Below are 19,203 nucleotides of genomic sequence, written 5' to 3'. Positions count from 1 at the left end.
GAAATAATTGTTATGTAGTAAATGATAATATAATCTAGGGTGTTTAAACAAGATAATCTTGTCAAAAGTTTCATTCAGTGGCATTGCTTGAGGCTTCCTGATCATCAACCCATTCAGGTGCTGAGCAATATGAAACGAACTTTTTTTTCCGAGACTATATAAAGTTAAACAGCACTTGTCAGTTGGCATTTTATGATCTAGATTAAATCTAACATTAAATCATGAAATGCCAACTGACAAAGTGCTGTTTGACTATAACTTAATCAACCGCGATCGCGCATGGAGATAATAAATAATTAATTTCCACAAAGCGGTAGGCTATATGTATATGTGTATTAGCGAAATAATTGTTATGTAGTAAATGATAATATAATCTAGCGTGTTTGAACAATATAATCTTGTCAAAAGTTTCATTCAGTGGCCGTGCTTAAGCCTCCTGATCATCCGTCAGTTGCTAAGCAATATTAACGAACTTTTTCTTCTAGACTAATGGTGAGCAAACAGATAGAGAATTAAATTCAGCGCTTTTATTGTCAACATGCACTCATTCATGTCTGTTTTATTTAATTCATGTAAAGTTACGTCTTTATTGGGCCAGGACATGACGAATTACACTACGTGTCTACATGTCTCATATCTCATTTGTGCATGTCTGTTATGTTAAATAAAGTTGCTTAATTAAAGCAAACCAAGTAGAACATATACTTTACCTGTGCACTGAGTTGTTGACTGATCTCCTCAGACGCCCGGGCTGCAATGGCGGAAATCTCAAATAGGCCACAAGATGGCGCCGTAAATCAGCGAATCCGATATTACAAAACCGATACCCGATTATGGAAAAATGCTTAAATATCGGGAAAAATATCGGTAAACAGATACATCGGTCGATCACTACATAATATTATCGTGCATGTGTGGAGCAAGAGACTCTTTGTTCTTGTCATAGCATGAACAAAGAGTGCGCGAGAGAGAGCCAATGGAATCACCAATAATTCAAAGAAGTAATACTTTCAAACATACTTATAAACTAACGTTAAATGTAAAAATACTATATTTAAAACAGCTAGTTCATATATAGTCAGATGCAGCTGTCATATCGCGCATCCTGTGACAAATTTGCCGCATCTGCGCACGGAAGTTATCAGTCTAAATGTTCAGCAAAACCAGTCAATGGTGAAAATCAATAGTAGATTTCATTTAAAGTCCAGCAGTTTAACACTCTTACTGGGCATAAACTAACCTGTTAATCTAAAGTATTCAAAACAGGTAAGTTAATTGAATTGAACTTATGCATCAGTCATACAGTGCTCAGGACCAGAATATTGCACATATATAGACTGTTCAGATTACTTGTTAAAGTGCAATGAAATACCTCATATCTGTTATTATTTTGTCTTTACTTTATTTGTAACGCCAAGAAAGAGTTAATCTCTCATGTACAGTATGAGAAGAGCGCGTTGCCGTGTACCAGCCATTAAATGTGTATGACACCACCTCCTTGTTTTCTATCGCTTTCATTTCATGGATTTAACGAGTTATCCGAGGCAAAGCGTTACAACTTCTTATAGAGGCTCTAATCCTCATTTGTGCGCGCTGCGTGTGTGTGTTTGTGAGAGAGAGTGAGTGAAATGCGGTGCTGAAGTGAAATAGCTGGGCAGTTTAATAGCCGAATTATAATAGGCAGCCTAATAAAAATAATAGTTATTATTATTATAATCTTATACATTAATAGGAGAATGAGCCTAATATCGTCTAGACTATCGACAGAGAAATCTTCTGACTATCTTCGATACACGATTCTATCAGCACAACTCTATAATAGTATAATACTTAACTAGTAACTCAACTAGTAACTAGTTAACATTTAAATTACCCGCGTTATTATAGTTTATTTGTAGGAAGGGTTAGATGATCCAGAAATGGAAACTCGTAATTAACAGGCTCATTACCTTAAAAATGGTGTTTTGTTAATCATGTCACCTTGCACTAACTAAATGAAAACTGTAAAGCGCTGTCATGTATTTCTTTGGGAATTTAGATCTCACTCGACGCACAATTGAGTTTGTCAGTGAAATGCGATCAGACCCATCAGCTGTCTGCTGGAGATGCTCCCTGTCCCTGCTACCAACATGTTAGTGGGCCCAGATACCTTTTCACAAAGCTGCTCTTCATTTCGCTTCCTCTATTTTCCTCTTCCAGCTTAACAGACCCGTAGTAATTAATTGTGCCAGACAGGGTCATCCCAGGCTGAGATATGTGGATGACATTTTTATTGTCAACATTATGAGAATGTTCTGTAGTTGTACCACATTACAGTTACGGTGTTCAGTGGTTATACAGTGGTGCTTTAATACCAAGGTACTGGATGATTTATATTCATAAACATATATTAATGCACACTCGTTATTTAAACGATAATCTTTGTACTGTTGTACATTCATTCATTCATTTGTTGTTAATTAAAATGTGTAGTAATAATAATTATAACAACAAAAACAATAACCATTAGTGTGTTTAATAGTTTATTATTATCATTACTACTACTACTGATAAATTAACATTATAATTACTATTATTGTATATTGTTAATTAATTATTAATTCACTATTCATAATAATAATGAATAGACTATTAAATTATTATTACTATAAGTAGAAGGTTCTGTATCATATTCTTATAATTTTGTGCTGTATAATATTAGAGATAATTAACCTGATTATTTCTCTGTATAGCTCTGTTTTTTAAATGTTGACCTACACATACAGAAGAATCGGTGTCAAAGTCGTAGTCATGTTCATGGTTTTTAAGATGATAAGAGTTTTTAAGTATGTCAAGTTAAAAACAGTTCATCTATTTCTAAATGTGCCTCGGGACCTGTTGTAATCCAACAAAACGACTGTGTGAAGCCCATAAACTGATCAGATGTGACCCTGATGTCCGACAAGTCTTTAATCGTTCAGCCAACCCGTTTACTAGTTGATTAAGAGAATGTGTAGTTTTGCACATTCCTAATTGTTACTGACATGTTGTGCCCCCAGTACAACATCAACCGTTGTTTTTGCTTAATAGCACAGAGAAATATAATGTACAGTGACAGCAATATGTCATCAGAACATGAGACATTTTGAACTGGCCTACAAAAGCAGCCTCTGTCTCTCGAATGGTTGGGAGGGCAATTGAATACTCTCATTGAAGTACTTAATATGCAGGATTTGTCCTCCAAGATGAACAATTACTGTGGAGGCCTGAGAAGCACAGTGGACGAATGAAGAGAATGGTGTTTGTGTTGGGTATTTTGTTAGTGTGACACCAGGAGTGACCCTTCAGAGTATTTAGTGTCAGTCTAATTGTGAAGATAAAACAGGGAGAGCAAACCAATGCAGTGGCTCTCAAACTGCCTGGAGCTATGAAAGAGCCCCTTTATTCCACGGGCCGTGCTCCGCTCATGAGAAAAACTACAGCCATACCTGTGAACCTGGTCTCACGGCGATCAAAGTATCTCATGTTGATGAGCATTGAAGTGGTTTCCAAATCAAATCATGCCGTTTAATGTGCCCGTGCACTTACGACCAATGTGAAGATGATATAATCACAGTGGATGGTTATGTTTTGCCACACACACACACTTTGGGAGCTGTGGGTGAGCTGTTAACCATAGCTTTTCACCGGGAATGGTTTGGATGTCCTTGCAAATCCTCCAGTCTCTTGTGGGATTAGAGACATTAAACCCCTTTTCCCCCTCTCCTCTTTTCACAGGGCTGTGTCTCACTCTCTGTGGAATGCTACTTTACCGTGACCTTTCACCCACACGCTCAATGCATCGGGAGTTGGGGGGGGGGGGGTGCGTAATGGGAAGAAGGTGGTTCGTAACGGATGTGTGTTCAGGTGAAAAAACACAATAACCCAGCAGCACGTTCTCCTTATAATTAAGGATCTGGAAAGGAAATGGATGTCACCATAGAGAAAAATTTTAGTGTGTGGTGGATGCTAAAATCAGTCATATATGTGCAGAGTAACAGAGTTTAATTGCAGAATTATAAACCGTTGAGTAGAGTTGAGTTTACCCAGTTATTTGCAACATTCCTTTCTCGGGTCCAAGTGACAGCAAACAAGTAAAGATCCTTCTTATTAAACACATGTTCAGCCACAAATCGCCCACTGTCTGTTCACTGACTGTCTGATGCTTGTTGCATAAAGGACTGGCAAGAGTTTGCAAAATTGGCTGATGTTGTGCAACTTCCGGGGGGTTTTATCAGTTGGCATGGAAATTATGTTGTTTAAAGTAACCAATACACCAGGATGACATTATGACCGTTACTAAAGAAGAGCTAATCTCTGGACCAGGTTAGTGAAATTTGTTTCAGGAACTTAGTAGCAAATAAATGAGATATCTTTGAGCAGTTCTGTGTGTTATATCTAATTGAAACATTCAAATTTAAAGAGGTAGTTTACCACTGGCAAGATGGGCTTTGATAAAACTTGGCTGAAAGGTTTAAAAGATATTTGAAATCGGTGCTACATGACTAGAGAAAACAGATAAACAGGGATAACTGGGTCCAGGAAACACAGAGAAATTGGTTGAAAATTTGTGAACCTATTCAAAGTTTTGTGTGTGTGTGCAGCAATCACAATTTTTTTCCCACGGTCTACTATTGTGATATGAACCATTTCGGAACCCCACCCTTAAACAACATGTAAAAACAAAACAAACTTTGATTTGCTGCTTTATATTACTGACTAGCAGACTCTTGAAAAGTCAGACTCAGGGCTTCAGACTGCCATTGTTGTAAATGTGACAAAAAATAGCTCTTTGCAACAATTAAAAAATGTAGTTGCCATCGGCAACAGTCTGGAAAACTTTGCATTCATCCATATGTGAATTTGCCAGATATCATTTCATGAGATTGCTTTAGTAATTTGTAGCATTAAATTGTTTCCTGCATGCAAAACTATGATTTCAGATTCATGAACAGATGAGTCTTATGAACCAGTTCTTTTCACTGAGTCATTCAAAATGATTCACGATACTCAAGCCTCAGACTCGCTTGCAGTTAACAGTTGGTTTTGGATTTACAGTGAATCGTTCACAGTGAGCTGTGCACTTAATCAGCTGAAGCACTTCTGAGCAGCAGTCTTTATCGAGCAATAGTGTAAAAGCACTAGTTTAAACATAGCCTTACATCTGTGGGGGTTGGAAGGTAACACACTACAGCCTCACGTGTGTGCCATGTCTCTGGCCATCAACGTTAACAAGCTATAGAGAGCAGAATGGTCTGTAAGGATTCGAATCGCTCTCGCGCTACTTTGGTTAAACACTGATCGATCAGCACAGCACTGCTTTAAGCCGAACACACCTAGTGTTTTCCTTGATAAACTCGTTAGGTATCGAAATATGGTACCTAATGGGAAGACATTTTTCAATAATCTATGTTATAGAGGCAGTTCTGTCGGTGACTAAAATGCATCGATACCTGGCCCCCTACCAAGTAATTTTTTTTCTACATTCATTTGAAGGCACTTAAACTATGACTGTGCAGCTTTAGCATCGATCTGCTCATACATTAATGCGCTTTTGAGAAATTGGGATCATTGATTTTATCACTATGTGATACTTTCCCTTCAGATCATTTGTACCTCCAAAGATGTATTTTGTGGAGGCAGATTCAAACTCATATTTGCTTTGCAGTTTCTCCTCTTGTCCTCTATTCCAATGCACAGGTGCTTTTTTTTTTTTGCCCAGTTTTTTTTTTGTTAGATCGATATCGAGTGGAAAAACAGCTGCCTGAGAGCCAAGTGCTCACTATCACAAAGCAGCCATTGTTCAGTAACTCAAGGATTGAAACTAAGCAATCCTTATTATTGGTTTAAGCTATTGTGCCCCAGTTTTCGCCATTCATCCTGTTTGGGCTGAAGGAGTAATGCCAAGTGTTTTTTTTTTTTTTTTACTCCTTGACAACAGTTTTGTGGGCATTACACTTAGCATTGTGTCTGTCTGGATTTGTCATTGAGCTCTAATAAAACGTGTCACTGAACAAAGTCTTGGAAAGTAAGATATTGGAAATCTAATGCCATCCCTTCCCTGCTACTGTATTATAGTATTTCTAAATTAAAACTAGTTGGATTCACCTATTTTCTGTCGTGCCACCTAAATAGTCATTCTATCTTTATCAGAAGTTACATGCCAAAATTATTCCTATGGACTTTTTGTTTCTAGATCAGGTGTGGATCAATTAATCAGTCTAAGCAGGAGTAATTTAATCTCATAAAGAAAGACTTGCGAGAACACAGCAAGTGTATTCATTTTATAGCAATACAGTTGCTTAGCAAGATTGAGGGGAAGAAATAATTCAGCCAATGTTAAAACCTAGGCCTGTGAAAAACGTGCATGTGGTGATATTTCTGCTACTGCATTGCATTTTGGGCATTCAGTGAATGAAATGTCCAGTGAGTGTCACTAAAAGCGTGTATAGTTTTACCCGAACAGATCAATGTGAATCTGCCGACATTTGATTACGTTGGTTGTTGTATGTATTGCGGAATTTCTGAAATTAGATTTCCAGTGAGTTGTGCTAAATGGTTAATGCATCTGAAAATAATGTACTACTTACACTAAACCGGTAGTGTTAACAAAAGCAGACTTAAGATAAAAATGCATTTGCTGAATCAACCATGTCGATTTAGCTTGCTTGTACAAGTCTATAATATAATCTCTTTTATAATGACTTGTGTTTCGTGAGACTCATACTCAAGCTCTCCACATCTCAAGTAAAGTGCTATACCGGGTGAAGAAAAACCATACCAAGATAGATGCAAATATCAATATGTATTGACTTACGTATCATGCACTCAGTATGGTAAAAGTGTTTTGAGGTCATAACATAGTCTTGTGCAAGGAGTGATGTGAAATTAAGCATTTATTAATCATCAATCTGTCCCAGTAGACACTATTGTTAATTTCACATTTCACAATAAATTGTATAGGTATGTATAGAAATGTAGGTAGAAGCACATTTTCCAGTGAGCCTGGGTTGCTATTTTAATAAGCTGGTAGAGTAGCTCAGAAGTAACTACCATGCTAACTGCTATGTGGTCAAACACAACCGTCTGGAACAGATAGTCCATCTACAAATGGATTTCTTCAGCCTAGATTCTGTAAAGTACCATTTTTGATTGAAAAGAATTTCACCTGCAGAAACTGATGTTCTTATTATTGTCTCAGTGGAGTAAAGTGAGCCCACAGGGGCACCATGTGAAAAAAAGACGACAGCTTTAAATTGCTCTCTATGATACTTCTGCAATCACGTTGTGTTAATTACACAGTGTTTGGCTTGTGGTGAAGAACACATTCCATCAAGTCTGTGTGTGTGTGTGTGTGTGTGTGTTTTATTTATTTTGTTATCTTTTTACCCTGACATTTTGGTGCCTGAAGCATTTCCACAAACTGAAATAACCCAGAATCTCAGAGACCTTGGATCATTTCCTTCTTTTAAAATGGCTGCCTGGCCCTTTCACGTTCTGCCGGTGGGGCTTAAGAAATGTTTATCCTTCACTGCTCGTTTGTGTGAAACATTTTAAGATGACTTCCATTCTTCATATTTGAAGCTTTTCAGTTGCATTTCAGAATATTGCCTTACCAGATAATTCCTAATCCACTCATATTACCTAAAACATTAATGTTTCTTTCCAAATTAAATATTTTGAAGGTATCGTGGCATTGTTTCATGCACCAAAAGATAAATAATAATAATAATTATTATATATGAACATATAATAGTAGTAATGGGGCCCAGTGTTGTTTTGGACCAATTTGACATAAATTTTATGGGAAAAAAACTAAATATTGTCTTTGGTACACAAGATAACTGTATAGTCCAGTTTCGGTGTTTGCAAAGAGTGATGACATTTTTTGTGGGCGGAGACTATCTCGTGGCAGAAAATCACAGTTTTAAAGTAGCAGTCTATGGAAGCCATGGAATAAAAGAATAAAAAAAAGTAATTTTGAGTTTATATTTAAAAATTTTAATTCCGAGATTAGATCTCACAATTCTGATAAGAAAAATTGACTTGTCATTCAATCGTCGTCATAAGTTTATTTCCTACCCCTCTGTCTTTTTTCTTCTAGAACTGACAAACTCAAATTTGTTGAGTTATAAAGTCAGAACTAGGAGATATAAACTTGCATTTGAATTCCGAAAACAACCATTCCAGGATTTTTCTCCACTTATAATGGACTTCAGCGGTGATCAGTGGGCTGAAGGTCCAAATTGCAGTTTCAGTGCAGCTTCAAAGGGCTCTACACGATCCCAGCCAAGGAATAAATGTCATATGTAGCTAAACAATCAGTCATTTTCTTTAAAAAAATAAGATTTAAGATATTAAAAATAAGAATTGATATACTTTTTAACTATAGATATTCATCTTGCACGTTGGAAAGTTCACGTGTGACGTAGGCAGCAGTACCGACCCAGTGTTTATGAAGCGAACGTGCAAAGAAAGTCAAATACCAAAACAAAAAAGGTAAAAACGATGTTGGAGGAGAAAATGAGATGGGAGTTTTTCACGTGACCTTTCCCATGTGATTACTTAATGTGTGAATTTGCGGATGCGTATTGTGGAGCTAGTGCAAGATATGCTTTTGTGGTTAAAATATATATACATTTTTATTTTATTTTTTATAAAATAACAGATTGTTTCGCTAGATAAGACCCTTATTCCTCAGCTGGGGTCATATAGAGTACTTTAAAGCTGCTCTGAAACTGCAAATTGGATCCTTTAGCCCAGAAAGACATGAACATCTTGGATGACATTGGGGTAAACTATTAGGAAGTTTTCTGGAAGTGAACTACTCCTTTTAAAAGTAGGGTAATCATAGCAGGTTTCATCCATAGTCAGTCCATTTAAATGTCTGCGTTTAGCTTTAACCGCCGTCGACAGTATTCTATAAAAATGATTTGCATTCCGATTCTGACATCCATAGGAACAACAATTATTTTTTTCTCTTATTCCATGGATCTTATCCACTTCCCTCCACTTGTTACCAGTGTTTTTCAGCCACCTCAATGCGCTTGCTGCTGTAAACGACATAATTGTGACGTCTACTCCAAACTGGTCTATATGGTGCTTTATATATAACAGGACACTGAATGGTGTACTTTTTGCGTGCATTATTAGCCTGCTTGAGGCAGAGATTCCAACATCAATACAAGCCATCATCTTATTTTCAACCAAAATCATTGATATTATTGCGCCCAGTTGTCTGTCATGGTCTTGGCAGTGATAACTTTTCTCAGAACATCTGCTTGAGTCATTTAAATGCAAAACCATTCAAGACCCAGGTGAAACGAGCCAGCAGCAGCCAAACGTATTATTACCCGCATTATTGCTAGAAAATTGAGGTAATTTCACACACAAAAGAAATGTAACATCTCATTATATGCATTTCTTTCACCAATCAAGTGATTACTAAATGGCTTTGATATGTAGTGCAAATCTATCTCGTTCCGGGAAGTGTTTGTATTTTAGGTAGCTACACAACCTCACATGTTGTACATATTGACAGACAGCTGACCGATTGCACTGTAGTTCTATTTTTTTTTTTTTTTTTTTGCAGTATTTAGAGATGATTATGCTTGAGGGGTGACTGAAGCTGTCAAGATGAGCTTCAGAATAAACTTATCACACAGAGCAAGCCCTGAGCCGTGTCATATCTTATTCTTTTTCCCAGCCCTTGAATGAGAGCGCGCCACTCGAGAGGTCATGAATGGAAGGGCTTTGAATGTGTGGGGGGAACAGACTTTTAGGCTATTGGCCCACCACTGTCCAGCCTGTGACACACATCAAGCCAGACGCACCTTGAGCTGCCTTGGCCCACAGGCCAGCTAAATGGAGCTCTTTATGCTTGCTGAGGAAAGGGGGCAGTGGTGGGGTGGGTATTTTTGTCTATGTGCTATCAAGGTCCAGAGTTTCTTATCCCCCTGCCTTTTGTCTTCCCTCCCGAGGCTGCACTTACCACCACCACCCCCGATCCTTAAGTGCCGCTCGTTGGAAAGCGAACACAAAGGGGTGTTAGTATTCATTTTGTTTGTTTGCTCTGGACCTGTCAGCCTGTCACACAAAGAAGGCCAGATCAGAGAGGGCTGCTCCGCTCTCAATGGAACCCAAGGGGGTCTGCCGAGGAGAACGGGAGGGGGACGTCTCTTCCCCAGCGCTGTTCCCACAGGGTAGGGTGGTCCGCTGCAGAAAAGGGGGGATAACGGAAGGGGTGTGAGGGCCGGGGTTTACTGGGGCAAAGGAGGGTGTAAGGTTGTTTTTAAAGCCAAGGGAGCCGTGTGAGGATCATATCAATCATTCGCAGTTTTTGGAGGGAATAGTTATGAAAGAAAAGGGGAGTTTTGGGGGGCTTCGTCTCCCTGTTCCTGTCTCTGCTCTATCCTTTCTCCTTAGTACATCTCCCGCTCTTCACTCCCTCTCTCGGCCTCTTTGTGCCGAGGCCTTTCTGGACATCTGCCCAGACCTATACATAGGAAAAAAATTAAACACTCAAGCCACCAGGCATTTTGCCAAATAAAGGGCTGCAAAGAACTAGTCTGTGTGTGTGTGTGTGTGTGTGTGTGAGAGAGAGAGAGAGATGGAGGCATGGTGTGTAGACACAGAGATGTCAAGGGATCTCTTGTTCTCTAGATTTGGTAGTTTATTATTTCAATTACATTTTTTTGAAGGCATCTCTTCTTTAGTTGAGCTCAGTTTGTAACCCAGACTACAGTTTCTAAAATCAAGAGGTCGTGTAAATGTAACTTGTGTAATATGCTCTGTCATTTTAAAGATTTTGTTTACTACTAAGATTTCATTCAATGGGTGGGTATCACAATCATAAGTCCCGCCCTCTAGATAAAAGCTTATCACTAATTGGTGAAGTCATCTAATCACTGCAACTGTTGATTTGCCATTTTTGTTGCTATAGAAACATTCACAGAGATGCACGCTTGGAACTGCACATGTGGACTAGCGAAATCAACTTGAAATATACTTGAAAATGTTTTAATGCTATCTGAGGATAAGGAAACAGCATTTATGGGACTGTTTGTCAGGTTTTGTTGCATTTTCATTGATTTTACTGAAATACATGAAACATGAAATGAGAAAATTTCCCTTTTAAGTAGTTTTATTAGTGTTGGTCATTGGTAATTGTGCTGCTCATTTACCAATATTTTACATTTAGATTATCTGATTGTCAAAACTAAGCATTTTAATCTGTCTTTCTGCACGGCTAGAGCTGGTGATTTACTATCTGTCTTGCTAATGGTGTTTAGTCTGGTTAACTCCAGTCAACAGAAAACGTACTCGGTTACTAACGTAACCTCGGTTCCCTGAGATGAGGGAACGAGTACTGCGTAAGCTAGCTTACGCTATGGGAAAAGGTCCCCTTTTCTCGAGAATATGAAGCCAAAAATTATCCTTAATTTTTAAATAATGTAAAACGCAGTGCTGCAGCACAGCAGACCTAAGCGAAGCGGCTCGCGCGCTTATTGGCTGTGCTGTGGCAACTGCAGCAACCTATGGTGAGGTGGGCGCCAAAATAGGCGTGGCTGGAACTATATAAGCCACCGCTTCGCCATAGGGATCAGGTTTTAAATCGACTGAAGCGATCACCCAGTCCGAGCACATAGCACGGCAGGTTACGCAGTACTCGTTCCCTCATCTCAGGGAACCGAGGTTACGTTAGTAACCGAGTACGTTCCCTTTCGAGAGTACTCTCGTACTGCGTAAGCTAGCTTACGCTATGGGAACACAATGTAAAACGCCGTGCGTGCTCGGGAACTTCGACCTGTCACAGCCCGAGGCGAGAGCCCGGGGCTTTATAGCAGGAGAAATCCCAGTCCCAACAGCCAACCTTAGTGAGCTTTATATAGGGAACGAAAAAAGGGGGGACGTGATAAGGCTTAGCACGTCTATATAGAAAGTACCCTGGCCTGCAGGGCAGGGACTTGCAGATTATAGAATCTAATAAATGTGGACGGAGAGGCCCAGCCTGCCGCCGCACAGATATCATCCAGTGGTATCCCGCAGGACCACGCCCATGACGAGGCCATACCTCGGGTGGAATGGGCTCTGATGCCGAACGGGCAGTGAAGGCCTTTAGATTTGTAAGCCAGCGAGATAGTGTCTACTATCCATCGCGATAGGCTCTGCTTCGTGGTGGCGAGACCTCGGGTGCGCCCACCAAAGCATATGAAGAGCTGGTCCGACCTCCTGAATGAGGCGGAGCGCGCAATATAGGTTTTGAGAGCCCTGACGGGGCAGATGAAGCTCGCGTTGCTTTCTGGAAAGGGCTGACAGCGAGATGACCTGTGCTCTGAATGGTGTTGAGAGCACCTTGGGGACATAGCCGTGTCTTGGTCTGAGAATGACTCTGGAGTCATTAGGCCCAAACTCGAGACAGTCAGCGCTTACAGATAGCGCATGTAAATCCCCCACTCGCTTGACTGAGGCCAGAGCCAGTAGAAAAGCGGTTTTGAACGAAAGAAGCTTCATATCGACAGACTGAAGCGGTTCAAAAGGGGGGCCCTTTAAGGCCTCTAGGACCGTAGACAGGTCCCAGGAAGGGATTGAAGGGGGTCGGGGAGGGTTCATCCGACGAGCTCCCTTAAGGAAACGAATGACCAGTTCGTTTTTCCCAGTGATAGGCCGGCCACCGGAGCATGAGAAGCTGCAATGGCTGCCACATACACTTTGAGCGTAGACGGGGATCTGTCCGCATCTAAACGCTCCTGTAGGAAGGAGAGTATCTCCGTCACGTCACATAAGTGAGGGTCTAGGTTCCGTGTCCCGCACCAGGTGGAGAACACTGACCATTTCTGCGTGTAAAGGCGCCTGGTTGAGGGCGCTCTGGCTTCCGTAATGGTCTTTAACACTCCCTCAGGGAGGTTCCCGGGTACCCGTTGAGGGGCCATACATGAAGGGCCCAAAGTTCGGGGTGGGGATGCCAGAGCGCGCCCTTCAGCTGCGTGAGGAGATCTTTCCGCAGCGGTATTGGCCATGGGGCTGTACTGGACAGCTGCATCAGCTCGGAGAACCAAGGTTGGGTCGTCCAGAGTGGGGCTACTAGCAGCAGAGCACATCTGCTCTTCCTGACCCGATCGATGACCTGCGGTAGCATCGCGACCGGTGGGAAGGCATAAAGCGGGCGTCTGGGCCAATCGAGGGCCAGCGCGTCCCTGCTCTTTGAAAAATATATTGGGCAATGAGCGTTGTCTTCTGAGGCGAAGAGGTCGACCTCTGCCCTGCCGAAGACGCTCCACATCAACTGAACCGTTTGTGGGTGAAGAGACCACTCCCCAGGGGGAACATTCGCCCTGGAAAGCATGTCCGGGCCCCGGTTCAGGATGCCAGGTACATGCGCTGCTTTTAGCGAGCGCAGATTGTAATGTGCCCATGTCAGAAGACGTTCGGTCAGGGTGTGCAAGGTTTTTGACCTGACACCACCCTGGCGATTTATGTAGGCCACCACTGACATGCTGTCTGATCTGACCAGAACGTGGTGGCTCTTTAAAAATGGGAGGAAAGCTTTCAGGGATAGTTCGACCGCTATCATCTCCAGACAGTTTATGTGTAACAGTCGCTCCGGGCTCGACCAGAGGCCGGAGGCAGACCTGCCCTCGTACAGGGCGCCCCAACCGAGGTTGGATGCATCTGTCGAGACTACTTTCCATTTCGAGACAGCGCCCGTGCTTACGCCTAACTGATACAAGTTGGCTATTTTCCAAGGGGCCAGAGCTGTGATGCAGCCGTGGGTCACCTTGATGCGCGCGCGGCCGGAAATCCAGGCGCGCGCTGGAACACGGTCTCTCAGCCAGCGTTGTAGTGGGCGCATGCGCAGCAGGCCCAGTTTGAGAACCGCAGAGGCTGATGCCATCAGACCTAGCATTTCTTGAAATCGTTTGAGCGGGTAAAGAGACCCGGCTTTGAACGACACGGCTAGATGCTGAATAGTGAGAGTGCGCTGTGACGTCAGACGCGCTGTACACGTCACAGAGTCTATGTCTATCCCCAAAAAGGAAATCCTCTGGCTGGGAGACAGAGCGCTCTTGACAGTGTTGATCGTGAGACCCAGGCATTCTAAATGGCTGAGGATCCAGGATCTGTGTGTCGTCAGTAGTTCCTCGGAATGGGCTAAAACTAGCCAGTCGTCGAGGTAGTTCAATACTCGCACTCCCCGCATTCTCAGCGGTGCGAGAGCGGCATCCATGCACCGTGTAAACGTACGGGGCGCTACGGAGAGGCCGAATGGAAGAACCATGTACTGATAAGTCTGCCCCTCGAAGGCGAATCTCAAGAATGGCCTGTGATGAGGTGCTATTTGAATGTGAAAGTAAGCGTCTTTCAGATCCACTGAGAAAAACCAATCCCTCGGGCGAATTTGCGCGAGTATTTGTTTGGTAGTTAACATTTTGAACGATCGCGCCATAAGCGCTTTGTTCAAACGTCTGAGATCTAGGATGGGTCTGAGACCGCCATCCTTTTTTGGTACGAGGAAGTAGTGGCTGTAAAAGCCTGACTCGCGCTGCGCAGGGGGGACAGTTTCTATCGCCCCTTTTGCAAGAAGGTTTATCAGTTTGGCGCGAAGGACGTGTGTCATTTCGATTTTCACTTTCGTTTCGACCACGGAGCGAAAGCGCGGCGGTCTGCGAGCGAACTGGAGCGAGTAACCTCATTTTATTATATTCAAAACCCAATTTGATTTGCCGGGGATGGCCTGCCATGCAGCGGCTCGTGCGGCTATGGGTTGAATGTGCTTCGGGCACTGGCCGCCTGTTATGAGGGGACCAGTAGCTCGAGTATGCTGTGCTTGGGACACTGTGGTGACAGCGCTTATTTGTAGGGTTGCGCACTGAGAAGTGGGCACGCGCGCTACATTTAGAGCACCTCCGGCGCGAGCGGGAAGGTGGGCATGAAAGGGGACCCGAGTGTGTTTTTGTGACACTTGGGGGAGTGTGTATACATGTAGGGGTGCGTACTGTGTAGTGGGCACACTGCCTACATAGAAAAAGCTATTTTTGTGCTTTATTGAGGTCGCCGTGAAAACAGCGTTTGTGTGCAGGCGTGCGTGCATTGTAACAGGCTTGTTTACTGCAGTATAGACATCTCCAACCGCCTTTAGTGAGGGGATTGGAGGAAGTATGTGAGGTTTCTTGTGTGGTGGTCCGGCCGCAGCGGGACTTAACCACGGTCTTTTCAGCACGAAGGTCAGGAGGGCTTCGGAGGCTCGGGGTTCAGCACAATCCTGGGCCGAGGTCCCCGTCTCTCTGGCGGTTTGCGGCTCGTAGAGCGAGAGCGGTGCTGGGTTTTGGTCGCTGGGCGAGACTGTAAGTCTGGCTGCGATGGCTTCGAGGTCTGAGGGGGCGGCGCATTTCTACGGCGTCCCGCAGCAGAGATAGAGCGTTTCGGCAGGAAGTGTCTCATTGCTTGTGACGTCTTCTGAGCCTCAGTGAAGCGTTCAGCGAAACCCTTAACCGACTGGCCAAAGAGGCCGGAAGGCGAGATAGGAGAGTCAAGAAAGGCGGATTTGTCGGCGTCTTTCATCTCCGTGAGCGTGAGCCAGAGGTGTCGCTCTAAAACAGCGAGGCTTGCCATGCTTCGGCCGATCGCTTGTGCTGTGGTCTTTGTCGCACGCAGGGCTAGATCAGTAGCGCTGCGGAGATCTTTAAAGTCATAGGTATCTGGGGCAGACTCGTCCAGGTTACGGAGAAGTCTGGCCTGAAAAACCTGCAGCACAGCCATGGTGTGTAGAGCCGAAGCAGCTTGACCAGCGGAGGTGTATGCTCGGCCAGCGAGAGCTGAGGTGGTGCGGCACGGTTTGGATGGATGCACAGGCTTCGACCGCCATCCTGCGGCTGAGGGCGGGCAGAGGTGTGCAGCAATTGCCTCCTCGAGAGGGGGGAGGCTCTCGTAACCATGGTCTCGGGCGCCGTCGACAGAGGAGAGCGCTGACGAGACAGAAGTTTTCAAGCGTGCGGAGAATGGGGCTTTCCACGACTTCGTGAGTTCATCGTGAACTTCCGGGAAGAAGGGGGCGTTTCTTTGCGGAGGGGCCGAAGGGCGCCCCTGCAAGAACCATTCGTCCAGCCTGCTTTTAGCGGGCTCGTCTGGAGGAGACCAGTCGAGCTGAAGGTCGCTGACAGCCCTTGTAAGCACGCGAGTAAGCTCCGCGTCGATATCAGCGCGTTGTCCGGTGCAGCTGGGGGCTGTAGAGGGGGGGGGGGGTCCGCAATGGAGCCCGACCATTCCTCACTACTGGACGCGGCGAGAGAAAGGCTGTCGTGTCTGTCCTCTTCCGCCTCAGGCGCTCCGAAGGAGAAGGGGGCGCTGGTGAGCAGAGACTGGCGCTGCTCGTCCACGAAGAGGACAGGCGAAGGAGAGAGAGCGGGCGAGGCACGCGGGGAGTGTTCCGGCGTGAGCTCGCGTGTAGCAGTGTGCTCAGGCATTCTCTGATCGCGGCGTTTCTTACGCGGCACTTGAGAGAGAAGAGGCGGAGCGGGTGGAGCATCGTGGCTGGTTTGAGCTAATCGAGCCCGCAGGGTCGATATAGCCATGTTGTCGCACTCAGGGCAGCCGCCCTTGGAGAGTGCGTTCTCAGCATGCTCGCGGCCCAGGCAGGAGACACAGAGGATGTGGCGGTCCTCGCTGGGCAGAGGGCCTCAGCAGGAAGCGCAGGCCCGAGGCATTTGAAACAACGCCTCGAATTTTGGAGAAAAAAGTGTGATGCAGCGGCAAACACACTAGCTTTATAAAGGATATAGTCACGCCGGATGGCGCAGCAGGAAGCGAGTGCTGAAGGCGGCATCGAGATGAAGCACGAGCCGACGTCCTCAGATCTGCGTTGCAGTGCTATCCCGCTGAGAGGCTTTTCGACGGCGTGTAGAGGCTTCTCCGGAGAAGACATCGAAGTGCAGGTGAGATCGCTGAAGGAGATGAAATCTGATCCCTATGGCGAAGCGGTGGCTTATATAGTTCCAGCCACGCCTATTTTGGCGCGCTCTGACGTCCAATGGGCGCGAAGCGCCCCCATTGGTTCGTTCCTCTTCGCCGCCTCACCATAGGTTGCTGCAGTTGCCACAGCACAGCCAATAAGCGCGCGAGCCGCTTCGCTTAGGTCTGCTGTGCTGCAGCACTGCGTTTTACATTATTTAAAAATTAAGGATAATTTTTGGCTTCATATTCTCGAGAAAAGGGGACCTTTTCCCATAGCGTTAGCTAGCTTACGCAGTACGAGAGTACTCTCGAAAGGGAACATCAAGTTTAAATTTGGAGAAATATCCACTTACAGTGAAAGTCCAGGTTTTGAGTTGTAAATAATAGAAGTGAGCAAGTATGGTTTTCATCAGGCCTTTGCCCCTCACTCTCCCCCTAAACTTGTACCGCTGCACCATTCTCTCATTCCTGCGGTGCATTCCACAAACACTAGAAATGCCAAATGGAGGAATTCTTCATCTGGATAAGGGGATTTAGTGAAGTGATCTATTGTAAACAGTCTGAGACTGATTGATTTCCTGAAAGCACTGGGGTGATGACATAATGACCTCTGGCTATATGCCACATAGTGCGTCAAACATCAAAATGTAAGGTAACAGTGCACTTACTGCACCTCATACTTTGGTTTAGAAGGTTTTCGGTCATGAATCGTGGTTTGTTGAGGAGATGTTGTGTTATTTCATAAATTTGGGGTCAACAAGGTTATTTTTATTTTTGAAGTTAATACTTTTATTCAACAAGGATGCATTAAAGGTTATTTTTATTTTTGAAGTTAATACTTTTATTCAACAAGGATGCATTAAATACAGACATGTATAATTTTACAAAGGATTTCAGTTCCTAATAGGTGTTGTTCTTTTGAACTTAGGATTCTTCAACAAAAAAAAAAAAAACAGAAAATAATGTATCACAGTTATAAGCAGCGCAACTGTTTTCAACATTGATAATAAGAGATGTTCATTGAGCATTTCTGAAAGATCATGTGCACTGAAGACTTGAGTAGTGACTGATGGAAATTCAGTCACAGCTTATAGGAATAAATCACATCTTATATAGTATATTAAAATATAGACCGTTATTTGAAATTGTAATAATATTCCACAATATTAATGTTTTTAATGTACTTCATCAAATAAATGCAGTCTTGGTGAACATAAGAGACTACTTTCATAAAAAAAAAAAAAAAAAAAAAAAGTCTTACCGACCCCAAAATGATTTCTGAACGCTACTTTTGTAAGACATGTGATTTTCACTTGTGTGAAAAAAGTCTCCCAATATACCCTAACAGCTGCCTAGCATTACACTAACAACCACGCTGTACCATCTTACATCATGACAGTGTTTTGTACAGACAAGCACCACTCACATTTCTTCAAAAAAAAAAAAAATACAAATTTTTGCAGATTTGCAGTAAATGCATCGCACTAAAGCAAGCCTAAAAATTAAAAAATCAACATATGTATAAACCATTGAGCATTAAAGCTTAGATGTAATTAATTTGCCTTGTTATTGTGAAGCACAATTCTTTACCTTAGCAGTAAACATACATCGTTTATGCCACATATGGAGGCTAGTCATAAACCCTGAATAGGAGAGTTGCAGACTGAATGCAACTGTGGAAAGACATTCACGGAGCTGTCTGATTCCTGCTAATGACCCCTGCTGACTGCTCTCATTAATGCAGGTGGATGATACTTCATTTTACTGACGCCCTGCTCACACTATATTGCTTCATTTTTTTTAAAGGACTAAAAACCGATTTCTGACTCTAAATATTTTGAATTTAAATGAACAGTTTCTGTAGGACCAGTGAATCTGCACATTTTTGCAGGTGATGGAAGACGTTGCGCAATAGAGCAGTCAGAACTTTCGAGCCAGCACACTCTGCTACTTAATAAATCCATTGGTAAACGTCTGTGTATTGTGAGTCTATTAGTCATTGTGACTCTGGCCCTCTCCACACCTTGGCCATAAACCAGTAGGACAACACTCAGTGGACTTCTTATTATCACTTAAACTGCTGTTAAGTGTGGATTGGCTTCGAAAGCAACCATTAAATGACAGATGTTTCTAGAATCTGAGTGTCTTCAGTTGTTGGCATCTGGTTCATGGAAGGATGGCACCAGAATGCTGCTTCATCCTATTATCCCCTATTCAGCCTCTGAACTGGCACAA

General features: G+C 43.3%; 1 protein-coding gene across 1 annotated transcript in view; it reads left to right on the top strand.

Annotated features, from left to right (window-relative positions):
- The window catches only part of LOC132138334 (SET-binding protein-like), an 80,461-nt gene that overhangs the window by 46,165 nt on the left and 15,093 nt on the right, over positions 1-19,203 (top strand). The gene's annotated exons all lie outside the window — the stretch shown is intronic.

The sequence above is a fragment of the Carassius carassius genome, chromosome 4 (genome assembly GCF_963082965.1).
Source record: "Carassius carassius chromosome 4, fCarCar2.1, whole genome shotgun sequence".
Taxonomy (NCBI): Eukaryota; Metazoa; Chordata; class Actinopteri; order Cypriniformes; family Cyprinidae; genus Carassius; species Carassius carassius.
This window is presented reverse-complemented; position numbering and strand designations above follow the sequence as displayed.